At 41.4% G+C, this 27,661-nt stretch overlaps 1 pseudogene; it reads left to right on the top strand.

The window, feature by feature from the left end:
- The first annotated feature begins 4,677 nt into the window (after positions 1-4,677).
- Positions 4,678-27,402, top strand: LOC139402216 (DEP domain-containing protein 7-like; annotated as a pseudogene).
- Positions 27,403-27,661: the final 259 nt, after the last annotated feature.

Raw genomic sequence — 27,661 nt, 5'->3', positions numbered from 1 at the left:
TTTTAGTACAGCTATTAATTGCAGAGGCTGTATAATTTTTGTAACAATACTGAAGTGTATAAATGCTACAAAGTCGATGTGTAAAATGAATGCAAAAAAGTTCAAGCTTGTTTGATCTTTAAAACTATTGAAAATATAATCAAACACTAGATCCCTTCTTACTTTAAATACACATCTTTGGTTTATGTTTTCATTGGATTGCCATAACACTCTTATGTGGGCAATGCTTTTCTAAAAAAACTCTGGGAGGCACTATGGGGGTTCCAGAGTAAAATTAGCCCAGTATAATGTGCTCATGTACCGGAAGTATTTTATAGACCAGCAGCTGCAGTATTTCACTTCACGAGGCAGTGCACACAGAGTGCCAGGATTGCACTCAAGCTTTCTTAAAAGGACATTTTCTTCTCAATTTAATAAGACTTCCTGGTTAGATTTATTGTGATGGCTTTTGAAGTAAAGAGGCATAACGTGACAAAAAAACAAGCTCTATAACCTCGGGATATTCCACAAAGTGCTGAGCATTCCGAGGGATCCGTTTGGTTGACGGTTGCAGAAAATGGGCAAATAAAATGTTTTCCCCGCCTATAAAGACTTTCAATTCAATTGATCCGGGGATGTAAATCAGAAGCAAACTCAAAACTTGACTCAAACCGTAAAGATGTGAGGTGTTTGTTCGGTTCTTCAAGGCTCATCACCTACAGTATGTGGAGCATACGTTAAGAACGTCAAGGTCTTCTAGTATTTTACGCAACTTTGTTTTTCATACTCTGGCAGTAATCATCGCTCACACACTCACCCATGATGAACAGCATTGTCTATCGGATCTAAAAAAAAAAAGAGAGAGAGAAAAGATGAACAATAGCACAGCTGAGACATTCAAACAATAAGACAGGAAGTGCTTAATAAAAAAAATGGTAATTCATTGAGGTCTATGATTCACACAACCCCACAGCGAAAGAAGACTATGTTGACATGATTTTGAACAGGGCGCCGTGTTCCCAGAGAGAGGCACCTTCCTCAACAGTGTTATTCTAATGTTAGCGGAAAGCACACGACCCAGTGGAGCGTGCAGAGAAGAGCAGAAGAAAGGGCCTGGCTAATTCGCTCGGCCCTCAGTGAGGACACAGTGATGGAATGTGAATGTCAGCAGCCTCTTTATTTACACACTGTATAAAAACCAACTGGTAATTAACACCGGGGCGCCCTCCCGCGCTCAAGTGTAATTGACTGTTTCGAAAGGACCACCGCTTCATAATCCTGGCTGTGTATTCATATTACCCTCTCCATATTGCCCCATATCCCACCCTCCGTTTCAGGACAGGGGTCACCAACACTGGCTGAGACACTCAAACACATAAGACTTCTTTATGAAGGCATTAAGATTTTGACGTGTTCATGATGAGTAAGTGTAGTAAGATGGACCTCGGAGAGACCTTGTGCCACTGTCGAAGGTGTGTGGAGTTTTCTTATTTGTGCTGTGTGAGGAATTCTCTTGTGGAATACATCTTGAGTGGTAAGCCTACTGAGCATCCGTAGGAGCAAAACGATAATTGGCATTTTACTTGCATTCGTACGGGTAACTGGCTGAAAAGCTATTCAATTTCCCTTGGTATCTTCCGGGGTTCTGTAGTTGTAAAAATTGGAAATGGGCAGAATTGTAACACATTTCTGCTGCGTTTCGATTAGATCGAGTCAATTTGACAGCATCTTCTGGCATCCTTTCAAAGTGATCACCCCAATAGCCAATTTACAGCATAGTAATTATCCATGGTTACAAATAGTAGAAGTGTTGTGGTTAAAGACTCGTTCTTTATTCTCAACACTGCTCTCTACACCCGCTGTTAGTCGGAATAGAATATGCACTTGTTAATCTTGACCGGTGAGGCCTGTGAGCAACATACTGTATCGCCCTAACATGTGTCTATCTGGTCTCTACTGCTTCCTCACAGGGGGGACATAAACTTAATGAGAAGCTCATTTGCATTTGTTAATTTGGGTTAATGTGCACTAATTGATTCTTGTAACTTCTGTATTCCAATTAACTCAAGTTACAGTTGCCCAGTGGTCCTGCTCCTGCTGGAAATGAGTGGTGTTTTCTCCATTAAATTCCCTCTGAGACACTGCCAGATTGGCTGTAGAGTAATTAAGAGTTAATGAGCTTGGAAACAATTAGACCAAGCAATTTTCTTCCTACTTTGTTTATCTATTTCAGTGTGTCCATGTTGCAACGTAAGACTGCTGACGACCCTTTTGAAGTCTATAACGATACAACTAAAACATGTCAGGTACAAAGAATTAGGCTACTTTTAATTGACTGAACTGTAGGTAAATAACAGACTGCATATATCCGAAAATAAATACAGGGAACCACCGAAAATACTCAAGCTATGCCTTCCTGTCTTGGGAGTAGTTTTCAAATCTCAACAACAGAACATTTGATAGTTTGAACAAGTGAACTTGTGGAATGTAATGATCAATAAATGAATGAAATCTACTCTCGTACTTCTTTATAACTGCGTAGTTTCACTACGCAGTGACTGCTGCGACACCTCGTTGTCCTGTGAGCTGGGTGGAAAAGCACCAGAAGCAGTCCCTCTGCTGAAGCTGGGGTGACAGGGAGAGGAGTCGGTCCTGGGGTACTCCTGCCACACCCTGCTGCTGCCCATAGTGGAAGGGGTCGGGATGTTGGGCAACACAGAGCTGACAGTTAGTTATTAGTTATGAGCCTTTTAGGCTTAAATAATAGATCCAACTTGTTGAAATTGTCCCTTTACATGTTTTAGGTGCTTTCCCCTCAAACATGTAACTCATGCTCATTGTTTCTCATTTCACAGCACCTGGCTCTAATAAACAGCAGACTGACACACTGCGATGATTGTGACGAGAGAGTAAGTGAGTGTGTGTGAGTGAGTGAGTGAGGAGAGGTAGCAAAGTATCCTTAGGTAGCCTATTCCCACAGCTACTCCATTCTCTATCTAGCAATGTGAGTTGTATGTGTTGAACACATGTTGAAAATCCCAACCCCTCCACAGTAGCATCTCTGTGACCCTCAACATTAAGACTCAGACTCTGTGACCCTCAACCCAGAGGCCTGGATACAAAATATATTTTTTTTTACAGGACACAATTATCTGAAATAGTTTTAACTGTTTTCTGTCACTTGTGATTTGACAGAAATGTCTGAGGGTTCCCTATAAACGTATGCGGAAGAGTTGATTCAACATTCGAGACATTCCCCAAGCATGGTTGATCGCATCTACTAATCTATCCCTCCGGAGTCAAGATACTGCTGTTCTCCATCAACCTCTAACTGAGAAAAATGCTGTCATTTCACTCGGCTGAAACGTTTTTGTCAAATAAGAAAAAAAAGTGAGCTTCAAGTTATTTTTATTGCTCTGCATAACTGCTCCTTAGATACTGTATAGGAACTCACTTTTTCTATTGATATTTCATAAAAGGTATCTCTGATTTTTGTTCCACTTCCCTCGATGATCTGTCTTGCGGGAAGTCAGGATGCTGTCAGCTTTCTGTGAGTCTGCAGACGTGGTCATCACTGACGGATCTGAATGACAAACAGGGGATGGAAGATATACTCAAGCCAATCAGATTCTCTTGATCAAATATCAGGTATGCCAATCGCAAGGAGGAAATCATGAAGTCGCAAAACAACGATGTTCCTTTTTCAGAGTAAAAGTACTTAGAAATATTATTTGAAGACTTAACCTATTGCCATACTCACCTGTACTGACATACTCACTGTTTTGCTTGCCCTTTAGGATGATGGGTATTGTGAATGGAGAAGGAAGCTGTTGGAACCCAGAGGACGGTTTGGTTTTCAGTTCCGACACTGGAGATATCTGGTATGTAGAGGTTGTAGGCCTACTGTCATTGGTACTTTGACTACTTGCGATGCCCTGCATGTTCCTGGAATGTATGTCCAGTTAACACAAATTATGATTAATATCTTTTGTTGCTTGCAAAAAACGCATTGTCTTCTCTTCAACTTTTAGCGGGTCAGATTGTCTTGAATGATTGCTTTTGGAGGAGAGATCGGTCTCAATTCTTGGGGGCTTTGACGTCGGTGGGTTGTTGTGCGTAACTTCAGCATCCTTGTCATTGGCATGTTGTGGTCTCAACTTTTCCTCCACTGCAGAGTTACGGCAGTGGCCTTCATGAACCCTCTCAGACTGTGGTGAGCCCATAGCAAGTGGAGAAGGTTGGGACTGGGATCCAACAGGGCAGGCAATGTCCACACAAACATTTGATGAAGGATGTTCAGGGACATCATCTCCATGGGTTCCATCAGGACTCACATCAAGCTCTCCACTCTCTGGTAAGGTCTCCTGACAGTTAGGATCCAGTGTGTCCTCTGTCACCGACACACAGTCTTTAGCTGGTTGTTCAGGCTTATCCTCCGACTTCTTGGTGGCAATATTATAGTCCAACTGAGCACAGTCCTGTGCAACAACACTCTGGGGGCTGTTTTGCTGTGGAAGGTTCAGGGGCATTGATGGAAGACAATATGTCCTGTTATCTCTTGCTCTGTTGTATTCTCAATGTGTGTTTTGCTGTGTTGGGCTGAAGCTGGTAATGACCTGCTAGGTGACACATCGTTGACCTCTGGCGTGTGACATCTTATTACATTGATTTCAAAGACCTTCTGAGGAAGCGCGTTGCATGGATCTGAGGACTGTGAGACTGCCGATGGGGTCTCAGCTCGGACTGGGCCAATGTCCTGAAATTATGATGCTGCTTTTCTGGCTGCCTCCGTGTTTATCACGTCTGGCTGGTTGTCATCTCTGGTGTATACACCCTCTGTTCTTGCCATCCAGCCCTTGTTCCTCTAGCCACTGGGTTAATGTCTAGCCCATCACAGACAGACCTGTTCTCAGAGCCAGATTGCACCCTCATAGAGTGACCTTTGTCAGTTAGATGGACATCCAGACATTATTAATCAAACTGCAGACTGGATCATTGGAATAACTGGAGTTACGTTTGTTGTTTGAGTCAGCTGGCTGACCTTCCCCTGCTCTGCAGATACTCAGCACATGGACCACGTCTGTGACCGTGGTCGGACCATCTGCAGATCCAGACTGGAGCGAGGCCAACCACTCCAGACTTCCTGCTAGTGGCAGGAGCACTAAGCTAGGTTTGTCAATACCCTGACGTCTCTCTCCACCTCCCTTTATGCCTGTGTACGCTGGATCGGAACCTGTACGCTGTTGATAACCTTATAGTTGGCTGTCTGTGGAGAGACCTCCATCACAGTCTCCAAACACCCCTCAGGACCGACTTCACAGCTTTGATCTGTGTTGGTAAACCACATAGCCAAACAACACCAAAGATACATTTGGTACAATTTCTACAAAGTTATTGAACCAACATCGATGCCACAATTAAATATGCAATTAACTTGAATGCGATGGTAATGAATCATGCAATGGCAATGACTGGCAAACAATATAATGTTATGTTTGTACAATATAATGCATCTTACCTGGCACATTTGTAACAATTCCCCTGTTTGTGCCTCTCCATCCACTACATCTGCATCCTCTCTAGGAATGCCCTTAGCAGATTGGTCTCTGCCTTCACCCACTGGGTTCTGGTTGTCTTTCAGCCCACTCTGTATAGGCGAACGATAACCGATAAGAGTATTATTGAGGAATTCATGGTGTAAGGTCGAAATACAGCAATTAAACATCTGTCTCTCTGTTATTAATCAGCAGTGTACAAAACATTACGCACACCTGCTCTTCCCATGACAGACTGATCAGGTGAAAGCTGTGATCCCGTATTGATGTCACTTTTTAAATCCAGGTTAAAGGATTGTTAAGCATTGAGACAGTCGAGACGTGGATTGTGTGTGTGTGCCATTCAGAAGGTGAATGGGCAAGACAAACGATTTAAGTGCCTTTGAACAGGGTATGGTAATAGGTGCCAAGCGCACCGGTTTGTGTCAGGAACTGCAATGCTGCTGGGTTTTTCACACTCAACAGTTTCCTGTGCGTATCAAGAATTGTCCACCACCCAAAGGCCATCCAGCCAACACGCCGACTGTGGTAAACATTGAGGTGGGCCAGCATCCCTGTGGAACGCTTTCAACACCTTGCAGAGTCCATGCCCCAGCGAATTGAGGCTGTTCTGAGGGCAAAAGGGGGTGCAACTCAATATTAGGAAGGTGTTCTTAGTATTTTGTACACTCAGCATATGTCAGCATGTGTAACTTAGATTTTTATTTGGCAAATGTTGCTGTCCCCCACCTCTAGGCCCTGTATGCGTTCTGCTTGCAGTATAGCATGGGGATGATAGTTCTGTGTGTTTCTCGTGAAGGTGATCAGAAGCTGGACTGACTGGATCCCCACATGTCACATGAGCTTCTGTTTAAGCACACGCAGTACACACAATTTTAACACAACTTTAGTGTGCTCAGCTGTGTTCAGCTATGTGAAGCAGTGACACAAACATACATATGTCTAGTTAAGTTTGACCACGCTTTTACATCACAAGAGAGACTTGGTCCATTGAATATATTTGTCCAGTGCATCACAGCATCTTTTCAACCGTATTTGACAATATTCAGGGACACCTCACTGTCCCGTGTCATCTTTGAATTTCTGCACTCCTCCATCAGATCAGTCTTCGTTTTTCCTGGGTTTTCTCTCGGATCACTTCATGCTCTCTTTTAAGGGCCTGCAATAAAATTAATCACCCGAGAGGTTTTTTTGTGCAATAATACATTTTTATGTGTTTATTTAACCTGGACTGAGGGATCTAAACAGGAAGAGAAGCCAATACAAATCAGCTGGGCTGTGTCATGTTAATAATGATTTTAATAAATGAATGAATATGTGAATTAAACTGGGGTAGAGGGGGCGAGTAAGAGGCAATAAGATACGCGGCTGTAAACAGGAGGATAAACACACTATCATTCAGTTGCACTTCGTGTGTACTAATGTGCAAAGTGTGATATATAATGCAGACCGCCATCTTTATGTGCGGCGAAGACTATCGTCGTTTATTTCTGTCCTTGTAGAAATTCACTTCATAATCATTTAACTGGTTTTAAGAAAAAGAAAAAGATCGAAAAGAGAGTGACAGAGGAAGTGTTTGTTCCACCGTTTTGTATTAAACCATCAACAGTACTCTCTGGTCATTTAAATCATACCTATCAAATTGTGTTCTATTTTCAGAAAATCACGGGGCAATAAAAAATGCAATAAGTTGTAATAGAGCAGAATAAACATGGAACGGGAAAGTGAATTTTGCAGACCGTTTTGTAATCTGAAAAGAAAAACAATTTTCTTGAGCTTAGTTTGCTTATTTGAAACGAGGAGACACTAATAACTGCTAAAAGGCCTGATCGGGTACTCCTTCCGCTGTGCTTCAACCTCCAGCTCCACTCAGCTCACAGCCTGAGTTGATGACAGCAGAACCTGCTGGACATGCTGTAGTGAGATCATCACCTCTTGAACACACACAAAGGGGTGGGGGCTGTGTTAATGACATAAAGCACAACCGCTTGCCTGCCCCGTGTGGGAATCCCCTTTCCTAACCCCCACAAACCAACCCCCTTCATTTTAAACTGACACACTTTCCCCAAATCCATCAAATGTCACCTTTTAACATTTTCACCCCGTGGAGCAGCCAATGTAATACACTATGCTACGCAGGGAAAGACCATTTGGATGCTGACCTTTTCTCCAGTCCTTTCAGTCGTACACTCATCGCTGAGTTCCTTTAATTCATTTCTGTTTCCTACAAAATAAAAACCTGTTTAATTATTAACATTTCATTCATGTTGTCTTGATATACAAGGTAATAAATACCCTGTTTTCTCCCAAAAACTAAATCCCTCTTACCACATGCAGTCTGGGTTGCTCTTTGACTATGAGGTTGCAGTTCTCCAGATCCACCCACTGATGACGCTTTGGCCTTAAGAAGCTTGTTATTAAGTTCCTCCACATCCTTGACGAAGACAAGAACATAAGAGTGCTTTCATTTACAAACTTGGAGACCCCAAAACTACGATCCACATCCATAAGAGGGAAAAGTAACAAAATTATGTCATGGTCAAATGTGTGTAACCTTCAGTCTCCGGCACTTTATAGTACAGTGAATGCTGTACATGTATATTACAGAGATACTGCACAAGAATGATATATGATCACTTCTTTGTCTGAAGAAGTGGACCAAGATGCAGCGTGGGGTAGGTTAATCATATTCTTTAATGATCACCAGAAAAACAAGAACGAGAGAACCAACAGCCTTGTAGGGCTCAACAGCAACAATACAAGGACAAGATCCCACAACATAGGTGGGAAAAAAGGCTACCTAAGTATGATTCCCAATCAGAGACAATGATAGACAGCTGCCTCTGATTGGGAACCACACTCAGCCAAACATAAAGAAATACAACAAATAGAATGCCCACCCAAGTCACACCCTGACCAAACCAACTAGAGACATAAAAAGGCTCTCTAAGGTCAGGGCGTGACATTGATCTCCTTGGCAGATAATTATTTGAGTTACACCTCCAGACACTGCCTTCTCTACCCAATTGTTCCCTATAAACAGCAGTCGATATGCTCCTTTAAAATTAATATTTAGATCACGTCTCAAGTGTTTTAAGGAGATGATTGTGGATTCCTGTTTTCTGTTTACAGACATTAGTTTTATTGTTGAGTCTCATTACATTTTCAACTGCAAGAGAGGCATCAGAGACTACAAAGAGAAAGTCATTGAACAAATGTAAGCTTGCTGAACTAAATTAATTAATGAAATGAAATCATGCAATTGTTGACCAAGTTAAATATTTCTGGGATGTATATACGGTGCATTCAGAAAGTATTCAAACCCCTTGACTTTTTCCACATTTTGTTACGTTACAGCCTTATTCTAAAATGTATTAAATAGTTTTTTTCCACTCATAAATCTACACACAATACCCCATAATGACAAAGCAAAAACAGGTTTATCAACATTGTTTCACATTTATATATATATAAAAAATGGAAATATCACATGTACATACATTTTCAGACACTTTACTCTGTACTTTGTTGAAGCACCAGATTACAGCCTCAAGTCTTCTTGGGTATGATGCCAGTCCACCTGGTCATATGTCCCCAGTCCACCTGGTCATGCTGCTGCTCCAGTTTCAACTGTTCTGCCTGCGGCTATGGAACCCTGACCTGTTCACTGGACGTGCTACCTTTTCCCAGACCTGCTGTTTTGAACTCTCTCTCTACCGCACCTCCTGTCTCTAACTCTGAATGATCGGCTATGAAAAGCCAACAAGCCAACTGACATTTACTCCTGAGGTGCTGACCTGTTGCGCCCTCTACAACCACTGTGATTATTATTATCTGACCCTGCTGTTCATCTATACCCAGGACAGCCAGAAGAGGACTGGCCACCCCTCAGAGCCTGGTTCCTCTCTAGGTTTCTTCCTAGGTTCTGGCCTTTCTAGGGAGTTTTTCCTAGACACCGTGCCCCTACATCTGCTTGCTGTTTAAGGTTTTAGGCTGGGTTTCTGTACAGCACTTTGTGACATCGGCTGATGTAAAAAGGGCTTTAAAAATAAATTTGATTGATTGATTGATGACGCTACAAACTTTGCCACACCTATATTTGAGAAGTTTCTCCCATTCTTCTCTGCAGATCCTCTCAAGCTCTGTCAGGTTGGATGGGGACCGTCGCTACAGAGCTATTTTCAGGTCTCTCCAGAGATGTTCGATCAGGTTCAAGTCTGGGCTCTGGCTGGACCACTCAAGGACATTCAGAGACATGCCCCAAAGCCCCTCCTGCGTTGCCTTGGCTGTGTGCTTAGTGTCGTTGTCTTGTTGGAAGGTGAACCTTCGCCCCAGTCTAAGGTCATGTGCCAGCCAGCCTGCCTTTTACTGAGGAGTGGCTTCTGTCTGGCCACTCTACCAAAAGGCTGATTGTTGGATTGCTGCAGAGATAGTTGTCCTTCTGGAAGGTTATCCCATCTCCATAGAGGAACTGTGGAACTCAGAGTGACCATCGGGTTCTTGGTAACCTGCCTGTCCAAGGCCCTTCTCCCCCGATGTATCACTTTGGCAGGACAGCCAGCTCTAGGAAGAGTCTTGGGAGTTCCACACTTCTTCCATTTAAGAATGATGGAGCCCACTGTGTTCTTGGGGACCTTCGATGCTGCAGATGTTTTTTGGTACCCTTCCTCAGATCTGTGCCTCGACACAATCCTGTCTCGGAGGTAATAAGAAATAAGGCATTTCTGTTTCTGCAAACATTTCTAAAAACCTGTTTTCCTTTTTTCATTATGGGGTATTGTGTGTAGATTGATGAGGACTTTAAAAAAAATGTAAAACATTTTAGAATAAGGCTGTAACGTAACAAAATGTAGAAAAAGGGGAAGAGGTCTGAATCCTTTCCCGAATGCACTGCATATGTAGCTTTATCTTTACTGCAAATGGAAAAGTAACATCCTCCAGATTAACTCCACAAGGTGGAAAAAAGTATTCCTATCTTCTTTAAATTAATAGCAGCTGCTGACCCCACCGTAACGGTATCACTACTTTACATAAATAGTGATACTATGGTTTAGGGGCAAAAGATTAACATATTTCAAAAACCAAGCACAACAGAGTTACTGGTTGAATGCCAGACAAGCTACCTGGTAATGTGTGGCCTGCACACTGATTTCAAAGGCACTTCAATATTTTGCCTTGTCCATTCACCCTCTGAATGACACACATACACAATTCGTGTCTCAATCGTCTCAATCCCTATTCAACCTGTCTCCTCCCCTTTACCTACATCGATTGAAGTAGATTTAACAAGTGACATCAATAAGGGATCATAGATTTCACCCGGATTCACCCGGTCAGTCTATGTCATGGAAAGAGAAGGTGTTCCTAATGTTATGTACACTCAGTGTATATTAGAGTCTTGGGTTTGCAGTTTGCCACAAAGGAGGATACTGGGAAAGAGTTTGCTGTCACTTTGGGCTGAGAGGACCTTTGTTTAACATCTTGGCCGCCGGGCTCCCCTCCTAGAGATAAGGAGTCAACTTGACACATGCCTGAGAGCCTTTTATTGTTCGTCGCTGTCATTTTTGTTTGATTGTCTGAATCAAGAGCTTTTTTTCTTTGCCACTGGAAGGTTAAACAGAGTGAGGCTCAGTTGTAAAATATTATAGTGATATTTTCCCGGCTGCACTGGCAGTTCAAGTGTCACACACTCCCTATCCGTTACTCCTGATGAGCCAATCCCTCCCCTCATCCTCCTCTTTAATTCCGCCCACTCCCACTCTCCCCCGTCGACATTTTATATAATTGGAATCCGTACCAGCTCGCTTAATTTCTTCTCCAAACTGTACTCGAACAACTGTAGAACCGTTGTAAAAAACGGTTATGTTTACAGTCTACAGTGCAGACTTTCAGGGAAGTTTTATAGTATTAAGCAAAGCCTTGCGTATGTGCAAATAACATTCATTTAAACTAACCATACAAATGATTTAATATACAGTACGACATCAAATAAAGTCAACACAATTGTGCCTTGATATAAGCAAGAAGTCAATTATTTTACTCCAAAATAAAATGTCAAAAAAAGAGCCTGCATTCCTCAAGAGCAGGGTTAGGTTGTAAATGCAGTGAACCATGGGGACTTCCATATATCAGCTGTCTCAACCCAGTATCTATTCCACATACACACCAACTCATAAGGCCAGCGGTGGGATAGCTTTTCACATCGTTCACCCATATCCCCCAAAACGGGGGAAAAGCGGAGGGAATCTTCCTGGTGTGTTTTCTAGAAATGTTGCCTGTAACAATTTCACTTCCTCCTTCAGACTGTTAATCTCCTTGTCCAGCTGGTGCTTTCCCTTCAATTAAACATTGTCACAATAGATGTATTTAGTTTATTAGAATCAATAGAATAGTATTTGTGAACTATAAACTAAACTCAGTAACTTCATTTTGGCATTACTGAATTACTGCATTTGTACAACACAATTTGAAATAATAATAAAAAATAGTATGAATAAAGGGAAAAAAGTTAAGAATAGCTTTATCATATTGTTTCATCTTCGACACCTCTAATTTGGGACTGAATCTAAATTCAGGGGAGAAAATTAAACAGATTGTAAAATTATTATGGCATGATAGCAGAATCAAATGTTACCAAACTATAAAGCAAAATTGAACACAAAAAAATTAAATAAAAAAGCTGGCTACATTGAGCATGTTTACATGCACACCAATAATTTGATATAAAACTGATTATGGCAGTAGGCCGAGTATGGCAATAGTCATGTAAACGCTTTACTCTGCTTATCCTAAGGTCAAAATCGAAGTAAGCACACGCCGACTAAAACACCTGGTTTTCTGAGCAATCTTTGGAAGGAAATGTTTACAGTTTTATCCAGCGGTGTATTTGATCTGCGCATGTGCCAGCACCAGCAACGCAAACCTCCTGCTTTTGCACGAGTGCAGTGAATTCAGAGAAACGGAAAGTATGCATTTTATAAATAGTTTTAACATACAAACGTTATATATCCGAACTCGGAATCAAGTGGTTTTTGCAAAAATAACATGATATGTGCTAGAACGTTTATTTTCATTGGCGATTTTTTACATTTATTTAATTTAAGTCCCACCAGGTAGCCTGATTTTAGATGTGTTAGAACGCTCACTTTGATTGCCGATTTTCTGCATTTGATTTAAGTCCCATCAGTTGGTCTGATTTCAGATGTGTCCATGTAAACAGGAATAGTAGGCAAATCCTTCTTCCTGCAAAGCATGTAAACATTTTAAACAAACTATTACATTAATCTGACAATCCACAATAACCGTATTATTGTGTGCACGTAACCATAGTCATGCTTCCACTCCACCACATAGTCGCGGGAAGTAGGGGTGTTGAGGGTGAAACATCTGGAGAAAAGGAAAAGAAAAAAGGGGTGCTGTCATTTGTGAGATATTCTGCTATTCTAATTTCTGCTTCTTCGATACAAGTTTACTAATCTTTTCTTCATACTGAGTTTCAGCCTCCGGAAGCAAAGCGCATACAAATAATATATAAAATACATAGTCAATCTCAAATTTAAAATGATTACTAGAGTATTATTCGCAGTGCCGTCAAAAAGGCCCAGTGCAGGCAAAATCTTGATTCTACAGTGTTTTATAAATATTTCCACACTGTGAGTTTGGAAAAATACTGTGAAAATGATGACATTGCCCTTTTAATGTAAGAGCGGTTTGAAAACGCCGCCTGAGATTTCAGCCTGTTCAGGTGGGATGGAGTTTTGGCTTTCATTTAATTGCTAGTCTGGGCATTAAAGAATCTGGAGTTTGAATGCAGGTAAACCAATGAGATACCCAGACTTTGACGTCATGCCCCTAATACGTCCATACGATTATAAAAAAAATCAGTGTAGTTAAAATATGTGCCAGTACTCCATCGTCACACTGTATAGGAAAACAAACGTGATGGAATTTATCTTGGGCAAGATATTCTGACGTGACATCTTCTTTTAACCTCACACCTATAAACCCAAGAACTACCAAGTGTTACTTTAATGGCATGCCTGAGGATCACATAGATTCAATACTTTTGTTTCTGTTCCAGAAACATGGCAATAACAATAAAAGGCAAGAGACAATAGTTTATTTTCCTCTTATAATCTTAAACATGTCCAGTGTCAGGTTTCAAGTGCTTGCTCCAGGGTACCCCTTTTTACAAGCAAATACGAGAATTCATCAGGTTTTTTTCTTGCATGACCCCGTTCTGATGCGCAACTACAGCTGGCTTGTGTCCAGATGGCCAAAAATGTCGGTGAGCTTCCTCTGAAAAATCATAATACACCTCCTACGAAATTACACTCCCCAATTCCTCATGACTTGGCCAAATAGAGCCGTACGTGTCCGAGCTCTTCCTGGTAAATAATGGGATGAAGAGGAAGTTGTTGTTGTGGAGACGTTCCTGAAAATGTTAGTTTTTCCAAGAACGTAAAAATCTATTATCCGGCTTTATGTTACAGTAACATCAAGAGATATTTAAAGGGTGTTTATAAATCCCCATTCCATGTGAATATGTAGCTCTTCTATTATCCGGCTTTATGTTACAGTAACATCAAGAGATATTTAAAGGGTGTTTATAAATCCCCATTCCATGTGAATATGTAGTTCTTCTATTATCCGGCTTTATGTTACAGTAACATCAAGAGATATTTAAAGGGTGTTTATAAATCCCCATTCCATGTGAATATGTAGTTCTTCCACTGCAGCAAGAAGACTTGTTTTAAATTCCAACACTTGTAAGGAAATTATCCCACTGTCTGTCTCGTGTACGATAATGACAGCTCCTTTTCAAAGTCGTGTCCTCCAGTCAAAAAAAATAAAAAATGCAATAATTGTATTGTAAGTTAGGGAAATAAGAATTCAAATGCATTCTATAATTTATGTCTTTCTACAGTAACCCTAGCTTAGCGTGGCGGGGAGTTTTCCTGAGTGTGCACTGAGATCCGTCAAGACGTTCAGGTCAAGAGGTTTTGTTGGGACTAATTAACACTCTGATAACTCCTGTACAAGTAAAAACAATATATATAATATAAGTCAAATTTAGTATACGCCTAACGTTACAGAACTGCAGGGTATACAGTGCAATGATTTGGTAGTAGTAGCAATTCTACTGCATTGAGAATAACATCTTCAACCCATCAAGGTGGAAATGAAGCTGTCCTGAGAGTCTAATAGGGGTCAGAGCCATTACACTGAATGGACAAATTGCCCTGTCATTCATCTTAAATGAAATAAGTTATTTAATTTGACCTGTAGATGGTCCCTGTCTCCTCATCATGACCACTTTTTAAGTGGGAGGTCTCCACTGCCGACGATCCTTTGATAGAAAATAGTATTTTCTCCATTCAACCTGCCCCATTATCAATCAAGTGCAGGGATTAAATGAACCAGTTAGAATTTGCTACTATCATAAATGACATTGTGACCTGGGGAGAGGGGGGGGGGGCAATTTCTTTATTTGCCTGTCCTCTGATTCATTTGAGCAGATATTAAACAATTCTATAAGCCATGAAAAGCCAAATTAAAAGGACACCATCCATACAACGGGATAATTCCCATCAGCAACATGAAGGGTTTATTACCTTCGAGTTTTATTACTATTGTCTTGTAATGCACTGAGGGAGACCACTGCCATAACCAAAGCCCTGAGGTGAAGTTGATACGTATTTAATCACAATGTCATCGATCACGACGGCTGGGCTGACTTAAATGCTTAAAGCACAGCTACAGCAAACTATTTAGGGCTCTTACACCACAATTACATAATTACCACCAGGTAATGACTGAGCTCAATAATATTGTAAGAGATAAAGTAAACAAGCATCATAAATTCATGCCGTAGAAAATAAATGGCCACACAATAGCATGAAAATACTGACTGTGCAAATAAAATAATATGAACACAACATGCAAACATTTCAAAGATTTTACTGAGTTACAGTTCATATAAGGAAATCACTCAACTGAAATAAATTCATTAGACGCTAATCTATGAATTTCACATGTCTGGGAATACAGACATGCATCTGTTGGTCACAAATACCTTAAAAAATGGGTAGGGGCGTGGATCAGAAAACCAGTCAGTATCTGGTGTGACCACCATTTGCCTCATCCAGCGCGACACATCTCCTTTGCATAGTTAATCAGGCTGTTGATTGTGGCATGTGGAATGTTGTCCCATTCCTCTTCAATGGCAGTGCGAAGTTGCTGGATATTGGCGGGAATTGGAACACACTGTCGAACACGTCGGTCCAGAGCATCCCAAACATGCTCAATGGGTGTCATGTCTGGTGAGTATACAGGCTATGGAAGAACTGGGACATTTTCAGCTTCCAGGTATTGTGTACAGATCCTTGCGACATGGGTCTGTGCATTATCATGCTGAAACATGAAGTGATTGAGGTGGATGAATGGCACAACAATGGGCCTCAGGATCTCGTCACGGTATCTCTGTGCATTCAAATTGCCATCGATTAAAATGCAATTGTGTTCATTGTCCATAGCTTATGCCTGCCATAGGTTATGCCCATACCATAACCGAACCGCCACCATGGAGCACTGTTCACAACGTTGACATAAGAAAACTGCTCGCCCACACGATGCCATACATGCGGTCTGCGGTTGTGAGGCCAGTTGGACGTGCTTCCAAACTCTTTAAAAAGATGTTGAAGGCGGCTTATGGTAGAGGCATGAACATTCAATTCTCTAGCTTCTGGTGGACCTTCCTTCAGTCAGTATGCCAACTGCATGCCCCATCAAAACTTGAGCCATAATGTTGTATGACACATTTTAGAGTGGCCATTTTTTGTCCCCAGCACAAGGTGCACCTCTGTAATGATCATGCTGTTTAATCAGCTTCTTGATATACCACACCTGTCAGGTGGATGGCGTATCTTGGCAAAGGAGAAATGCTCACCAACAGGGATGTAAACAAATTTGTACACAACATTTTGTAGATATAAGTTTTTTGTGCATATGTAACATTTTTGGGATCTTTTATTTCAGCTCCGGAAATATGGGATCAACAATTTACACATTGCGTTTATATTTTTGTTTAGTATGCTTCCATTATATGATGATTCCTTTATGGGATGATTTTAAATTATTTAGATGACTGGGAGGTTCAGAATTACATGATCACTTGCCAAACAATATTTGGCAGCTCACTAAAGAACCTCACATATGACTCTCTGTTTAAATAAAAGGTTAACTACAATAAATATAACATCCAAGTTAGACAATACAGTAAATCCTTAGCCAGGGTGGGCCAGGGTGGGTGGAGGCTTTGGTTTCAGCCAAGCAGTAACATACTTTTTACTATGGTCTTTTACCTTATCAGTATTTTGACAAAAAAATATAGATATATCTAGCAAGCGACATCAACATTTTATGTGCAAGTGCTTCCGCATGGTCGGCAGCTTTATCATCCCTGCCAGCTATAATTCATAATGTGTTTAACGCATGTGTAGCCTAATAATTGCATTTAATCCTATGCATTCACCAATAATTGTTACTAGCACTAGGAGGCGTGAGATGACCAGAGTACACACTTACAGCAGATGGACGGTACAGCTGAATAGTTTTTGAAATATTCTAAAACACACAAATTGCCATATTTTGAAAACCTTGGTCACTGTAACTTTATAACATTGAAATAGAAACTATTCTGCATCATTGTATGTCAACATCACCGGGTTGCTTCACTTCAACATGAGCTTATTTGAACCCGAGCACTTAGCAGGTATGACATCGGTTCTCTGTGTCCAAATATGATTCAGGACTTTAAATCAATCCTGACCTAAATCAACTGAAAAATAGAGCAACAAATAAGGGAACAGTGCATACCTGGAATAGTGATGAGCGATTAGGGCTTTTTGAGGTTGGTTCGGGATTAATGCTGTAACACAGAATATATATTTTTTAAGTCCCATGATGGTAGTGACTGCCCATTACTGCTTATCAGTTACTAACCATAATTTCTTCAAAATGTTTTACTAAAATATTTAAGTTGTTGTGTAGATTACATTTTTTGATTCGATTACTTTATTATTTCATTCCCAAGTCATCTCTATTGAGCTGCTGCCTGTGCTGTCTGACTAAATTGGCACCTTGTAGATCTTCAAAGTAAATAAGGTATCCTTTTATTGCTTGTTTATTTCACCTTTATTTAACTAGGTAGGCCAGCTGAGGACAAGTTCTCATTTACATCTGCGACCTGGCCAAGATAAAGCAAAGCAGCGCGACAAAAACAACTACACAGAGTTACACATAAACAAACGTACAGTCAATAACACAATAGAATAGAAAAATAGAAAAATCTATGTACAGTGTGTGCAAACGTGGAAGAGTAGAGAGGTAGGCAATAAATAGGCCATAAAGGTGAAATAATTACAATTTAGCATTAATACTGGAGTGATAGATGTGCAGATGATGATGTGTAAATGAGCAAGAGGGTAAGTAATAATATGGGGATGAGGTAGTTGGGTGTGCTATTTACAGATTGGCTGTGTACAGGTACAGTGATCAGTAAGCTGCTCTGACAGCTGATGCTTAAAGTTAGAGAGGGAGATATAAGACTCCAGCTTCAGAGATTTTTGCAATTCGTTCTAGTCATTGGCAGCATAGAACTGGAAGGAAAGGCGACCAAAGGAAGTATTGGCTTTGGGGATGACCAGTGCAATATACCTGCTGGAGCGCGTGCTACGGGTGGGTGTTGCTATGGTGACCAGGGAGCTGAGATAAGGCGGGGCTTTACCTCGCAAAGACTTATAGATGACCTGGAGCCAGTGGGTTTGGCGATGGATATGTAGTGAGGGCCAGCCAACGAGAGCATACAGGTCAAAGTGGTGGGTAGTATATGGGGCTTTGATGACAAAACAGTGATAGACTACATCCAGTTTGCTGAGTAGAGTGTTGGGGGCTATTTTGTAAATAACATCGCTGAAGTCAAGGATCGGTAGGATAGTCCCGTTTTAAGAGGGTATGTTTGGCAGCATGAGTGAAGGAGGTATTGTTGCGAAATAGGTCATGACTCCTGAATAGAAACTACCAATGTATTTTCAGGTAGTGATACCTCGTGAAGCAACAGCTGTTCTCTATATCTACTCACGATCACACATTCTTCTGTCTCTTCCATTGCAGGTGTAAAAGAAATCAACTGTACAAGTAGATGCACAATGGATTATGGTCACTGTAGTTAATTACCTTTATTTGCTAAACTATGTTGGACATTGGCCTGTTGGAAACTACAACTCCCTACTACATTTCCAGGCTGGATCACAACCGGCTGTGAATGGGAGTCCCATAGGGCGGCGCCCAATTGGCCCAGCATCGTCGGGGTTAGGGTTTGGCTTGGGCAGGCCGTCATTGTGAATAAGAATTTGTTTTTAACTGACTTGCCTAGTTAAATAAGGGAAGAAAAACTTTGCAAAGTTCAGGCTGGATCTGATTTATCTCTAGAGAAACTGTGCAATGTGGGCATTGAGCTCACCGGAAAAAAAACAGAACGAAATGGAATTCAAATAGATGTTGATGAAACGATGTTGGTCAATTAGTTGTTTGAAAACAGAAAAAGAACCAACATTTCGGTTAATCGCTCAGCACTAAACTGGAATAACTAATTGATTGATTGAATTGTGTCCTGTACATCTCACTGATTGCCTCCATGTCTATCTCTTTGAATAAAAAGCATCACCTTGTCTCGGTGTGATCAATCTTCTAGTCGATCAATCTTCTAGTTTTGTATTTGTTAGATTGCTCCTTCCCCGTTCATAGACGCTAACTACCGTTACCGCCTATTGATGAGGTATCTTTAGCGCTTATTGATGAAGGTATATTTTTCCTGGGGGACTTTTGTTAAGATCCCCTCACACTCGGTCTGAACGTGAACACCCATAGCTTGTGGAATGGTTTTGGAAACATAAGGAATGTATCTCTCATAACAGTGAGAAAAATACCCCGATAAATACATGTTTTTTTAAATGACTAAACACATTTAAAGGGTTAGTGTCGCACATGTCCATATCTCCATGTTACAGCACGTGTTTACGGAAGACAGATGGACGGTCAAGGCGACCACCTGCGCTAATTAGACATCTAGCATGCTCTGAACACCCGTGTGTAAAGGAACGCTGCCAGAAACGTAATTGAACTGAAAAATACTGTCAGCTTCAACTGTAATAAAGCTGGTTACAACAGTAAGTGTATATTTTGTATTTGTGAAATGATTTTGGTGTGATATATGAAAGTAAAGGGCTTTATGTTTTCTAGAACCGTATCACAATTGAGAATTAATTCACGTTTAGATATAGTTTTTGCCTGTCAGAGCCAGCCTACCTCTGAAAATAGCCAGGTCCTTGGACCTTAAGGAGTAATGGTAGGTTATCGTAGCTACATTGGGCTAGATTTCTCCCTGCCTTTTCAGGAACCCCCTAAAAGCTCACTTGGGCACCCATAGGACCTCTGGCTGAGACCCACTGGTGTAGCTCCAGGCCTATATAGTTAGCAGACCCCTGTTTAGAGAAATGTGCCTGTGACTAGCTACATGGCGTCAACCTCAGAGCCTGGGGTCACAGGGGTGTATTAGTCGCACATGGTATTTTACAACGTGTTTTTGTACATGACAAATTCAGGTCGGTTTCCCCGTTACGTTTGGTTCCTAGGTTGTACAACCCTGGTTAAGTCTGGGCTACCTGTAAATCATTTTCACCAACCGTCTTCAAGTCCAAGGGCCTATAAACCAGAACAAGGCACTGACTTACTGGTAGACCCCTTCCAGCGAGCTAACGTTAGCTGGCTAGGTAGCATGGTTGGTGACTTACCAATTTCACAGCTAATTTCTTTTGGATGGGAAGAAACAAGCACACTTTTGAGAATACACAATAAGTGCTTTTAAGTAAATCTAGCAAGGTTTCTAATATTATATAGTGACAGTGTTGTTTGCTTAGCTAGTTAGCTAATGAAAGTAATAAAGGCAATGTTGTAGGCCTAGCTAGCCATCTGTTATTTAAATGTAATCAGCCGCTCGCACACAGCCAGGCCAGCGCGCGAGAAAAACAAACAAAACTGGACATCATTTGGACCTGTGTTCTGACACCTGAATGCACAGCACACATATCTACAAAAAGCACATTTCTGAAATGTATCATCTTAATATTAAATTTGCAACCTAATCATAACCACACTGCTAAATCTAACCTTAAATTAAGAGTTTTGACAATTTTGACTTTGTGGCTGTGGAATCTGACTGTGGCTACAGAAGCTAGTGGAAACCCGACCGGTGATTGGGTGCATGCCAGATATGTGACTGCACATTATTTTACCTGTGCAAAGGGAAGGAAACACTTACGTTACTCACTCTCCAACCAAAGTGCATGTTTTGAGAATAAAACTGAAGTGAAGAGCTAATTTAGCAACACTTTGAGGATAGCGGAAGTTAATAAAAGTGCTTATGTATGAACCATGAAAACAGCCCCAGACCATTATTCCTCCTCCACCAAACTTTACAGTTGGCACTATGCATTGGACCTGGTAGCATTCTCCTGGCATCCGCCAAACCCAGATTCCTCCGTCAGACTGCCAGACGCTGAAGCTTGATTCACCACTCCAGAGAACGCGTTTCCACTGATACATAGTCCAATGGCGGCGAGGTTTACACCACTCCAACCGACGCTTGGCATTGCTCATGGTGATCTTAGGCTTGTGTGCAGCTGTCTGGCCATGGAAACCCATTTCATGAAGCTCCCGACAAACAGTTCTTGTGCTGGTTGCTTCCAGGGGCAGTTTGGAACTCTGTGTTGCAACCGAGGACACTCAACGGTCCCGTTCTGAGCTTGTGTGGCCTTCCACTTCACAGTTTCCTCTTCACAATAACAGCACTTCCAGTTGACCGGGGCAGCTCTAGCAGGGCAGGAAGTTGACAAACTGGCTTGTTGGAATGGTTGCATTCTATGACGGTGCCACGTTGAAAGTCACTGAGCTCTTCAGTAAGGCCATTCTACTAGCAAACGTTGGAGACAGTTGGGAAATCTGAGCATCAGTCCAAGCCAAGCAGTCCATGACGCTTCATTTCCACAGACCTGTAAGTCATCATCTACTATCATAGTGTAAAGTGATGATTTTTGGACAAAGTCTAAGATAAACAGCAAATATGCCCACTCTCTAGTTCGGAGGGTACATGCTGAGGGTATAGATAAGAGCGGGATCATTTTTATTTGCCAATTGGCAGCCAAGCACCAATCATCATGTCGCCACAATACAAATAAAGATCCTCGACAGTTATTGGAAAGGAGCATCGAGCTCACCACCCTGCACTATCGCCACCCTGCACTATCGCCACCCTGCACTATCGCCACCCTGCACTATCACCACCCTGCACTATCACCACCCTGCACTATCACCACCCTGCACTATCACCACCCTGCTGTCACGGTCGTTGTAACGAGGAGACCAAGGCGCAGCGTGATGAGAATACATTCCTCTTTATTAAAGGAAGAAAAAAATAAAAAATTACAAAAACAACCGTGACACATAGACAATAACCCACAGATAAAGAAAGTAATATGGCTACCTAAATATGGTTCCCAATCAGAGACAACAGTAAACAGCTGCCTCTGATTGAGAACCAATCTAGGCAACCATAGACATATAAACCCCTAGACTAGTTAAACCCCAAGACATACAAAACCCCTAGACATACAAAAAACCCTAGACAATACAAAAACTAAACACACCACCCTTGTCACCCCTGACCAAACCAAATAATAAAGAAAACAAAGATAACTAAGGTCAGGGCGTGACACCTGTGAAGTTCATCATAACCATAACCTCATCTGTAGCCTAATCAACTGAGCATGCTTTTCCAAATCTCAGTAGGAGGACCACACAACATAACATCGCTTGACTGCAAGTTTACTTCGACATGATGGTTATTTTGTCAATATTTGCACAAAAGCGTTTCCAGTGCAGTTGTCGCATCTATTTCACCAACAAAAATAATGATTAAACCTTTTCTAGTGCATTTTGTTTTGTCGACATCAAGAAAGTCTACTGACAAATTAGCTGTTTTCATCAGGTTACATTTTTGTCCTCTCATAAACAGTCTGGATGGAAACCTGTTTACTGTGTTTATACTGTCTAATACTCTTCAATTTAGCATTTGGGAACCCACAGGGATGCACATTTTGTTATAGCCCAGGACATATACACCAGATTCAACTAAAACAAAGTACATCAGGGATGCTGGTGTCGGGCAAAAACTTAAATGTCGAGCCATGTAAGGTACCCAGGAGTAGGATTGAAGAACAGTCCATTCCTTTACTCTGGTTGATGAAGTGAGGCAGGAGGAGACAATTCTGAGACTGCTGCAGCTAGTAGCGTTTCCTATGCTGGACAATCTGTTGGAAGGTAGAGAGGCCTCTCTCTCCTCACTTGATGTACACCAGCAACTACCTGGACAATGAGACCCTGAGGGCCTTCAAGGAATCACAGTATGTTGTGTGATTTTTTTTATCGGTCTTAATTTAATATCTTATATGAATATTTCGACCATAATTGAAGATATCATACAGGCCTACAGAGTACAATATTCCTGTTGGTGAGGTCAACAGTTTTTTCAGTGGCACAAACTTGTATGTTTTCTTCTGTGGAACGGAGGATAATTGGCTTTCAGCAGCATTGGTCTGTCTGGAGTACCTGCCTGACCAGCAGGTGGTGGAGGTGAGTCGTGAGCTGCCCAGGTGTCCAGGTGCTGTGTTGTTGGCCATTGCCAGCACCATTGCTCAGGCAAACAATAGTCCAAACTGATGCTGTATGAAGCACTGGTGAATACTACGGCCGGCCCGACCGCTCGCCCCTGCTCGCCAATCACATGTCCGACGTATACATTGGGGTTACCGAACTTCTAGGTGACCACTTCATATGACTTCGGTCATGATGGCACCTTTTCTATCACCAGCTATTTGTAATGCTGCATTAAAGGGGCAATATGTGGTTGCTACATACATTTTTTAAATTAAAAAAATAATAATTATATGCAGACATTTATTCTTAAAAAATGTTACTTACCAATGTGTCATGAGCTTAGTTCAACTGTCTAACCCCATCAGAACCCAAAATATAAGCTTGTTTTACTCCATTGTTTGTAAACAATGTCATTGTAAACTAAACACATTGTAGCTTCTAAGCTATCATTTTGATCTCACGGATGTTCAGTCCCTGCATCCATATACCCGTCTATGAATTTGGTTACATTTCTCCAGTCCCACCCCTAAGCTGTTTACCCAAAACTGTGGTGGTGTGACTGCTTTGTTGTTGTTTGAACTGCAGATTCAGTTAATGCAAAGTTCGATAAAGCTCTGGAGGCATTGCAGTTGTGTTTGAAGCAACTGCACCCTTGTAAGTGAAGCGGGAGGAGCTGTGCACATTGTTGGGCTTCATGGCTGTGGCTACAGACCCACTGGAAATCAAGCTAGACAAAGAGCTGAGACCGTAAGAGTAATGCCCTGCTGGTAATCTATGAACGTTTGAACATCTTGGCCGTGTACTGTTATAATCTCCACCCGGCACAGCCAGAAGAGGACTGGCCACCCCTCAGAGCCTGGTTCCTCTCTAGGTCTCTTCCTAGGTTCCTGCCTTCCTAGGGAGTTTTTCCTAGCCTTGATTGATTGATTGATTGATTGACTGATTGATCATGCACATGGGTCAGTTACTGTTTCTGTAGGGAGTCAGAGTATTCTAATTCAGACCTTGATTAACCAGAATATATTCTGTTTCAAATTATGTTGGAATTACTATCGTCATTATATGGTCTCATTTTCAGATTGAGAACAAAATGGTTATGAAGATAGCTTTTTCCAGAGCCATTATCCTCAGAAAATTTGCTAGCCAACGAGAAAGTGAACCTTCTGGGGCTGTTCATGCCGGACAATCATCATGATATTTTTAAGGTATTCTTGTTTTGTAGACAGAGCAGGGACTGATTTATTTGGGTCTTTGAAAATCTATATGAATGTTTCATTAACATTGTATGTTGTGAGAATTTCTCATGAACATGCGTTCATTACATCATTACATTTGACACATGGCTTAATTGAAAAAACGTCTGTTTCAGATACCAGAATCTTTGCACAAGCTGGTCAGAGACAAACTCGCCAGAGTTGTGCACGGGAAACAACCAGAGGTGAAATATATATCTGGTCGTAGTCTTTGTGGAGAGTGCTCTGACTCAGATGTCTCACATTTTGCTCGCTTTGTTATCCTTAGGCTCCACCTTCTGTCAGCAAGCCTCAACAAAGGCTTATTATACTCAAAGAAGGACTATATTCAAAGAAGGACTATACTCAAAGAACAACAAATGAAGAGCTGTTTGCATTACTGAAGAACAAGCTTTTCACTACACCTGCAATAACATCTGCTAAAAACGTGTATGTGAGAAATTTAATTTGATTTGATGAAGAGCCAAATCAGAGGAGGCAGGTGGGAAAGGGGGGGGGGCTTTAGGAGGAAGGGTTTCTTGTAATGGCTGGAATTGAATAAATTGAACAGTTTGCATATGTTTGATGTGTTTGATACCGTTCCATTGATTCCATTCCAGTCCTTGCAATGAACCCGTCCAACTAGAACTCCTCCCACTCAGGACCGCCTCAAGCCTTTTGGGGGGCCTATGCGAGATTTGACGGTGGAGAGAAACATTCATGTTTTAAAGTTGATTTCCTGCAATTCTATACATTTTGCCATGTGGCGCAGAGAAAATGTTGCAGGTCAGGGCCTCTGGGCGGGTGCCATGCATGCTCGATTGGTATTCGACTGTGATTAAATTCCATCAGATAAAAAATGTCATGACATGCCTGATGGAAACAGAACATTTGACGGTAAACTTTCCAAATGTAGACAAAACTAAATACGCTAGTGAAGGTGGCCTCTTTTTGTCTGTAAAATTAATTATGAGAGAAATGTCGATGGAAATGCTTTTATGCAAAAATATTTATATAATAACCGCCATATCGAAGTAAACTTGGAGTCACGTGATGACATGTTCTGTGACCCTCCAACTATGATTCGTTAGGAAATCATGCACTTTATTCGGCAACAAATGAAATAAGTTATGATGAGCTTCACAGGGTGGTGAAAGTGCCAGGTGATGAGCTTGATGCTCCTTTCCAATAATTATCGAGGGTCTTATGATGGTGACGTGATGACGATTGATGCTTGGCTACCGTTTGACAAATAAAAATATCTTGCTCTTTTGTCCATAATAACACTATCATGTATAGTGCATTCTGAAAGTATTCAGACCCCTTAACATTTTCCACATTTTGTTACGTTTCTAAAACAGATGACACAAAAAAGGTCCCTCATCAATTTACACACAATACCCTATAATGACAAAGTCAGAACAGGTTTTTAGAAACTTTAGCAAAGGTATAAAAAAAATATATTAAAAAAATACCTTAAAGACTCAAAATTCAGCTCAGGTGCATCCTGTTTCCATTGATCATCCTTGAGATGTTTCTACAACTTGATTGGAGTCCACTTGTGGTAAATTCAATTGATTGGACATGATTTGAAAAAGGCACACACCTGTCTATACAAGGTCCCACAGTTGACAGTGCATGTCAGAGCAAAAACCAAGCCATGAGGTCGAAAGAATTGTCCGTGGAGCTCCGAGACAGGATTGGGTCGAGGCACAGATCTCGGGAAGGGTACCCAAGAACACAGTGGCCTCCATTATTATCAAATGGAAGAAGTTTTGAACCACCAAGACTCTTCCTAGAGCTGGCAACCTGGCCAAACTGAACAATCAGGGGAGAAGGGCCATGGTGAGGGAGGTGACCAAGAACCCGATGGTCACCCTGACAGAGCTCCAGAGTTCCTCTGTGGAGATGGGAGAACCTTCTAGAAGGACGACCATCCCTGAAGCACTCCACCAATCAGGCCTTTATGGTAGTGGCCAGACGGAAGACAATCCTCAGTAAAAGGCATATGACAGCCCGCTTTTAAAACTCATTTTGCTGTGATGATCAATTTGAAGAAAGAAGTTCAACATTGTGGATGTTGTTTCATAGCCTAACACAACGAAATGGACAGGGGATTTAAAAATATATATTTTCATAATTAATTGGGTGGCACATTACCTTTAGCTACACAGAATTTCTCACCACCATGCATTTCCATCTCCTCCTCTCTCCCCTTTATTCCTTTATAGAGCGGGCAGAAGGGCTGTCAACTGTTTGGTGAAATATGTTTCGTTGCAAAAACATGTTACCGTTGATGTTCCCAAACAGACTTCACTTGGTTTCCCAAATTAAGCACTGGGTAGCTGCAGGAACAGGGTTGGAGAGCCCATGGCATACTGAGTTTCAGCAGCATACCACCCTGCGGCCCACTGATGGCTTGCCTCTGAAGCTAAGCAAGGTTGGTCCTGGTCAGTCACTCAAAGTCAAAAATACAAGGTCAAATCATGACGTCAGTGATATTCAGGTCAGAAAGTCAGAGCTCTAGAAAGAAGAAGAAGTTCCCGAGTTGGTTGACAATTCAAATAGATTTTTACAACACTGAAGAAAACACTGAAGTCTGAGATTTATTTTTGAGCGTATGGAACATTTCTGGGATCTTTTACTTCAGCTCATGAAACATGGGACCAACACTTGACATGTTGCGTTCATAATTTGATTCAGTGTATATTTAATAATTTTGGTCGGGGGCCACCTAGCGGCCGGGGTTCCTAAGCGACCGATTATGCCTGGAATCGGCCCTGCACCCACCATCCTCCACTGATCCAAAGTACTCTGCCAAAGAGAAGAAATGCATCCTTTATATGTCTGCTGTCAGTGTGTAGCCAGTTTCAATGTTGTCAAAAGATCACACTTTGTACATGTTTGTATAGGCCTAGGATAAACTTTGTAAACATGCATTATGAATTGCATTTAAATAATCCACGTTTTTTAATACATGGAGATGGATGGTATTTGAATTTAACTCGAGTGGGAGAACTCTGCTTGCATCAGTCTTATTTTACTTTAAGTTTCCGTGTTTTTGTGTTGAGGGACACATTGCAGTCATAAACATTGTAGCCATCTTCCATCTGATAATTTATT

Source organism: Oncorhynchus clarkii, chromosome 1 (assembly GCF_045791955.1).
Source record: "Oncorhynchus clarkii lewisi isolate Uvic-CL-2024 chromosome 1, UVic_Ocla_1.0, whole genome shotgun sequence".
NCBI lineage: Eukaryota > Metazoa > Chordata > Actinopteri > Salmoniformes > Salmonidae > Oncorhynchus > Oncorhynchus clarkii.
This window is presented reverse-complemented; position numbering and strand designations above follow the sequence as displayed.